Consider the following 7,647-nt stretch of genomic DNA (forward strand, 5'->3'; position numbering starts at 1 on the left):
CCATGGAAAAACTAAATTTTAGACCCATCTCTCACCTCAAATCTCATGAATCTAGAAAAAAACCCCTCCTAATGTTTTCCCACACCCTCACCCTGTAGGACCCGTACACCTTGTTGGAGCACCACACACCCCACATGCTCTCATATTTAGTTTCCACAACTAATCTCCACAAAGCCTCCTCCCTCTTCGTAGCGTAATGCCAATGCCATTTCTCCAAGAGATCTTGATTAAACTGAATTAGGTTCCTAACCCCCAAACCTCTTGATGAAACTTGAAGTATAAATCTTGGACCAATTGACTAGAAGGAGTTTACTCTTGTCACCAACATCGATTGGCAGTTTGGAAGCGACTCTATTTGTCAAAGGGTGGGAGGATCACATTAATTAAAAACACTTTGTCCAATTTGACCACTTATTTTTTTATCGCTTTCCCCCATCCTAGTTGGAGTAGCTAACTACATCGAGAAATTGAAGCGGGATTTCTTGTGGTCAAATGGAGCCCCCTACGAAAGGCCCAAGTATTTCATGGGAAAAGAGGACACCTTACAATCAAGAATACTGGCCAAACCTCCAACGTCTTTCATGGCGCTGCCAGGGACAATCTTTGACTTAACCATGTTAGTCTTCAACCCCGATACAACTTCAAAATATAAGAAAATACATAGTAAATTGCGAAGATGACTAGGATTAGCTTCACAAAAAATCAACGTGTCATCCGCAAATAAGAGATGAGACAAAAGAAGCATGTTATTATTCCTGGAACCCACTAGGAAGCTTGATAATGACCCCCCATCCACAGTGGCAGACAACATTTGACTTAAGGCCTCCATGACAACAACAAACAGTAGCGGAGTTAGAGGATGGTGTCTTAAGCTGCGAGAGCTATTAAAGAAGTCGGGTGGAGTTCCGTTGATCAAGACTGAGAACCACATTGATGCAATGAGCTATCCATCCACGCCACTTCTCCCCAAAACCACACCTACTCAACAGATATAATAGGAATTCCCCATTAACAAGATTGTAAGCCTTCTCTATGTCCAATTTGCAGAGCACATTTGGAACCTCTGATCTAATTATACTGTTGAGACATTCATTTGCAATGAGGATTGAGTCTAAAATCTACCTTCCCGTGATAAAAGCATTTCGAGACTTGGATATAAACTTCTCCAAAATAGCTTTCAACCTATTCGCTAGGACTTTAGAGATGTTTTTATAAACGACGCTCACCAGACTAATAGGGCAAAAGTTCTTAATATTCATTGCCTCAACTTTCTTGGGAATAAGGGCAATAAAAGAGGCGTTGAGGTTCCTTTCAAACTTATCACGAGCATGGAACTCATGAAAGACATTCATGATATCTTCTTTTAGAACCTACGTGAAAGATTGAAAGAAAGTCAGAGAAAAACCATCAGAGATTGGAGCCTTATCATTGTTTAGAAGTCGTCGGCACAATTGGAACAATTGGACTAGACATGTGCAGGTAGCTTGACTGCCTTACCTGTCATTGAAACACAAGCCGGAGACATATCAGCCTATATTCCCACCAATGTGATCTCCATTACTAATATGACAAATCCTTATTAAGTAATGGGTTTTTAAGGGCGCTAGCTTATAGGCCAGGCTTCTCTCTGACCCCAATGACCAATTTGATCCTAAGGTGAATTGCACTGTGTGCTCTAAGAAATTAAGTACCTCTAGTTTTGGTCAATTTGATCCTGAACACCAACAGAGTAAAAATTAAGTACCTCTAGTTTTGGTCACCAATGGAATTGTTCTAAGAAAACACAAGAGTAGAATTGCACTGTATGCTCATGTATTTATGTAGAGTCTGAAGAGATGAATCTGTTAACCACTAGGGAATCCACAATGTTGTTTGTTCTATTTGAGTCTGCCATATAGTGGAAAAACTTTATATTCCTGTATCCCTCCCTCAGCCAAAGGGACCTCGAGTTTTGTCTCCAACTCACTTCTTCCAAGAAAGCAGTCATTTGAATTCACTAATAATCTCAACCTTTCTTGCATTTTGCTCAACTAATAGAGATCTTTCTTTTGCAATAATGTCAAAATCATGGAGTTCAACCAAAAGAGCCTTCTTCCACTTCTCAACATTGCCAAAAACCTCTTCATTCCTTTTTTTCAAGTCAAGTTTCAAAAACTTTTAATTTTTTCACCAAAACAAAACTATGGGATCCTTGAAAATTGTAAGATGACCACCATTGTTTCACCCTCCTCAAAATCCTCAGATTTTAGCTAGATATTGTCAATCTTAAAATACCTCTTGCTCCCAGTGACATCATTGCAGTCAAAGTAGCAAAGGAAAACTATCCGATAAAACTCTAGGAGGCAATTTTGAGAAACATCCGAAATGTGGGCTTTCCAGTCCAGAGAGAGAAGAAAGTTGTCAAGTCTAGACCACGCCAAAGGATCACGGTTATTAGACCATGTGCAGAAACTGCCAACAAGAGGAATATCCATAAGCCCTTGTTCGAAAATGAACTCAGAGAGCTCCGACATAGCTGAGAAATATCTCTTGCTTGGAAAGTAGATGATGTTAAAATCACGCTTGTTCCAAATGATGTAGAGATGAATGGAAAACACAACCCATAGAGAATTTAATGATTTTTTTTTTTTTTTGAGAGAGGATTTTGTATGGACAACCTTAATTCCTGTAGCATGGAATACAAGTATGTTTAAGTAGGGCCCCCTCCCCCCTCCCACACTTTTTTTTTTTTTTTTTTTTTTTTTTGTGTGTTGGATTACTATAAAGTCATATAGGCATTCCAAGCTATTTAATGAAATCAACTTTTGTGCTTTATGTTAAATGACCGGTTATTCCCAAAAGCTTAAATGGAATATTTAACCAAAATGGAGGGTAAACTATGGAGTTAAGGTTCAAACTCTAGACTTTGATTATGATACCATGTTAAATCTTAATTTATCTTAAAATGTTAAGCTTATAGAAAATAGTGAATTTAATCATTTAATTAATATTTTAACACTCCCCTTCATGAGTGGGCTTAAACTCTCCCTCTCAATAAGTGAAACCCAACACTTGAAATGTTCAATTAAAATGCGAGGTTGAATTACAGAAACATGGTTTGAACTCAAGACTTTTGCTCTGATACCATATTAAACCATCAATTATCCCAAAAGCTAATGTGATAGGACATATTGAATTTAATCATTTAATTAATATTTTAATACTATAGTCTAACTTGTTAAAATTGTGTATTGTAGGAAGCTCAAAAGTCATGCCACTTGGTCAATGCTCCCATTATATGTAGAGCTGCTTTGCAAGTTCCCTTCTCTGTTATCAAGTATGCAATGACTCTTGATGGTGAGCATTAGATTTTTAGAAACTTCTTACTGATTTTCAAGTATTTCATTCTCTTTTTAAAAGGGTGAATGGTATAAGTTTGTTAGACATGAACAGGAAAAATTGCTGCTAGTAGTGGACATGCAGCATGGATAAGCAGTAAAACGTCTAGGAGTCGAGTTTTTGAGTTGCGGGGTAGAAGTGATGCCATTATTGTAGGAGGAAATACAGTACGCAAGGACAGTAAGTTTCTTCATTACTTGCAACTATGTGGTTGTTTTAATAGTATAGTAGTTGAAAATGCTCAAAATATTGCTATATATTCTAATTCTTTTCTGAATTAGATCCAAGATTAACTGCAAGACATGGAGGTGGGCACATGCCTGTGCGCATTGTAATGACGCAGACGCTTGATCTTCCTGAGGAAGCAAACCTTTGGGATGTGTCCGATGTATCAACTATAGTTGTAACACAAAGGGGAGCTAGAAGGAGTTTCCAGAAATTGCTTGCTTCTAAAGGAGTAGAAGTGGTGGAGTTTGAAATCTTGAATCCTAGAGACGTTATGGAATATTTTCATGATCGTGGGTATCTTTCAATTCTGTGGGAATGTGGTGGGACACTGGCTGCATCTGCTATTTCAGCTGGAGTAATACACAAGGTTTTTTTTTTTTTTTTTTTCAGCTTCTCCTCTAATTTGTAGCAAAACTGTATATATTGTTCACTTGTCTACTGAGTATAACTTAATCAAGTAAATGTTAACAGTGTGACTCTTCAAACCTCCTCCCAGACGTAAGTATGAATTGATGCTGGATTCCCTTTTTGACTACAAAGAGTCATCTTAGATTTTTAGTTCAGGCTGGATTTCAATAGTGGGGAGTTATCTTATCTAATAATCATATTTGGCTTCTTATATGGTGCCAGCCACTTTCTTTCATCCTAAATTTGATAGACAGATTTTTTTTCGTTGCTCATCTCTTGTTTTAGATGCATGAAGGCTATATTTATTGCAAGGTGTATACATGTGTTATTTATTGTAAAGATGAAGTTGCAACTATCATGAGCTGCAACCAATTGCTGATTGACGTTTGGATCTTCTATTGCACTTTGTATACTTGGTATGCATCCATGGTGGCTCGGAATATGTGGGCTTCAATACCTTCTTGTAAATATGTGTTTTTATGTCTCTCTCTTTCTCTGTGGTTTTTATTCCAGTCAGAATCATAGTTATATAGTCTGTTTCAGATGCCATATGGTTTTGAAACCCCAAGGTTCACTCTCTTTCTGGATTGGCCTATCTTCCAAGCTTGTTGGGCTGGTTTGAAAGAGGACACTTGAAGGTCTTTTTTGAGTTTCATGCTAGTGGTAAGTTTGAGAGAAGCCTTAATACTACGTTCTTCACCCTCTTTCCGAAGATCCTAGGGGCTGTAAACCCCAAGGATTTCCCCCTAATTAGTTTGTGGTAGTATCTATAAGATGGTTGCTAAGATTCTAGCCAGCATGCTTAAGATGGTGTTGGAGAGGATCATATCTAAGTCACAAAATGCATTCATTTGAGGTAGGCAAATTTTAGATCATATTCTTATTGCCAATGAATACACCTTGATAGCAGATTGAGATTTGGAGAACCGGGGGTTATTTTTAAAATGGACTTAGAAAAAACTTATGATCATATTAATTGGGATTTTTTTGATGTACATGCTGAGAAGATGCGGGTTTAGGGGGAAGTGGTGCTCTTAGATAGCTCATTGTATTTCCTCAATGCAGTTTTCGGTTTTGGTGAATGGCTCTTCTACATTCTTTAGCATGTCTGGAGGCTTAAGGCAAGAGGATCCTCTATCTCCTTTGTTGTTTGTTCTAGTGATGAAGGCGTTGGGTAGGATGATTTCAACTGCTGTGAGTGGAGCTCTGTTGTCTGGCTTTTGTATGGGGATAGAGGTTGATATCTCTCATCTCGTATTCACTGATGACACTTTGATTTTCTGTGGGGCCGACCCAAATCATCTTTACAATTTACGGAGTTTGTTCTTATTATTTAAAGTTGTGTCAGGTTTGAAGGCGAACTTAGTCAATTCGGAATTGGTTTTGGTGAGAAATGTTGATAATGTGGCTAGGTTGGCTTGGATTTTAGGTTGTGGGGTTTTGTCCCTACCTTTGAAGTATCTCGGTCTTCCTTTGGGGGTATCCTATGAGGCCAAGCATATTTGGGACAGTGTTATCGAAAAGATAGAACCGTGGTTGGCTTGTTGGAAATGGTTGTATTTGTCTAAGGGTGGTAGAGTTACCACCCTTAGACAAATACAACCTATAAGGCCAAGCATATTTGGGACAGTGTTATCGAAAAGATAGAACTGTGGTTGGCTTGTTGGAAATGGTTGTATTTGTCTAAGGGTGGTAGGGTTACCCTTATCAAGAACACCCTATCCAACATACCTACATACTTCATGTTCCTCTCCCTTCTAGTGTTGCTAACCGTATTGTGAAGCTCCAATGTGATTTCTTAAGGGGTGGGATAGGCGAAGAGTTCAAATATCACCTAATGAGTTGGCTAAAGGTGTGTACCCCGATCGTTGAGGGAGGGTTGGGGATTAGGAACCTTTTGAGGTTCAATCATGCTCTTTTTGGTAAATGGCTTTGGCGTTATGGGCTTGAGAGAGAGGCTTGGTGGAAAGTGGTGGTGGACTCTTATGGAAGAAAATTAGGAGGGGTTGGGGGAAGTTCTGTAGTCACATCAGATTTGAAGTGGGTGATGGTTCAAAGGTTAGGTGCTGGCATGATCTTTGGTGTGGCGATATGACCCTTAAGGATGCTTTTCTAGTTTTATTTGATATTGTTTGTGCAAAGGATGCTCCTATTGAGGCTCACATGGATTTTTTTGGAGGTGCCATTCAGTGGAATGTTACCATTTCTAGAGTAGCTCAGGATTGGGAGGTGGATGTCTTTATCTCGTTCTACAAGTTGTATTTGTTAAGAATGAGAAGGGAAGGGGAAGACAGGTCGAAGTGGATCCCTTCCAAAAGAGGGTTGTTTGGTGTTAAATCCTTCTCTAGTGTCATGGGTTGTCATGATGGTTTTTGTTTCCCTTGGAAAAGTATTTGGAGGACTAAGGTTTCATTGATGGTGGCATTTTTTTGTGTGGTCGGTGGCCCTAGAAAGATCCTTACCATAGACAATCTTTGGAAGCGGCATGTTATTGTGGTTGATTGGTGTGTTATGTGCAAAAAGAATCGGTAGTTTGTGGACCACCTTCTTCAGTGTGAGGTTGCTTGTGCTATTTGGAATGTTTTCTTCAAATGATTTGGGTTGTCTTAGGTTATGCCTAGACTAGTAGTTGATTTGTTTACTTGTCAGTGGATTGTCTACAGCTCTCAGAGTACTGTTGTTTACTTTGTGCCTTTTGTAGTGTTTTTTGAGAGAAAGGAATGATATGTGTTTTGAGGACTGCGAGAAGACTTTGGAAGAGTTGAAATATTTTTTCTTCAACATTTTGTATCTTTGTACAGCTGCTTTTGTTTCTCCTTTAGTGATTAGTTATTATAATTTTCTTGTTCTTCTTACTCTTACTACATAGGTAGCATCTCTTGTATACTTCCTGTGTACATAGGGGCACCTTATGTTTTTAATGATATTTCAATTCATTATAAAAAAAAAAAAAAAGAAGAAAGACTTTGCTTCTTTCTGGTTAAACCTGCAGCAATTGGTCTGAAACATTACAAAAAATATGTAATGATATGTTGAGGGTAATAGATTTTCATTAAATAGCTTCCTTTTTCTGGGCTGCTTTTGGCTTTGGTATGGTTTTGGCTCACATTATGGATTTTCATGGACTACGAATTTTGTTTGTAGGTCTTTGCATTTGTTGCTCCAAAAATTATTGGCGGAAAGAATGCACCATCACCTGTGGCTGAGCTTGGGATGGTTGAGATGTCACAAGCCTTAGATTTGATTGATGTTTGTTATGAGCAGGTTGGTGTTGGCTAAACTTGTTCTCATAATTGGATATTGTACAATTTGTTTTTTTGATAACTGTTGCCTCTTAAGCTGATATCCCTTCCCTGTTAGTCCTTTTTTAATCTAATGTCTTCTTTAATACATATAGTTAATAGTTAGTAACTAGGTTATTCTTCTATAGCATTCCCAACCCCATGAAAGAGTGGGGACCTTGGGTCTTTGCAAATGTAACAAATTAGAATGCATTATTATTTTAGATATGCAAGGGCCACTGTTTGGTGAAATGTTAAAAGTCTTGGGCTGTGAGGCATAATAGGGGCATCAGTGCATGAGCTTGTCTAGTGGCCACTTCTTGCAAAATATTGAAGGTTAGTAAAGTATCAA

Source organism: Corylus avellana, chromosome ca2, assembly GCF_901000735.1.
Source record: "Corylus avellana chromosome ca2, CavTom2PMs-1.0".
Lineage (NCBI taxonomy): Eukaryota > Viridiplantae > Streptophyta > Magnoliopsida > Fagales > Betulaceae > Corylus > Corylus avellana.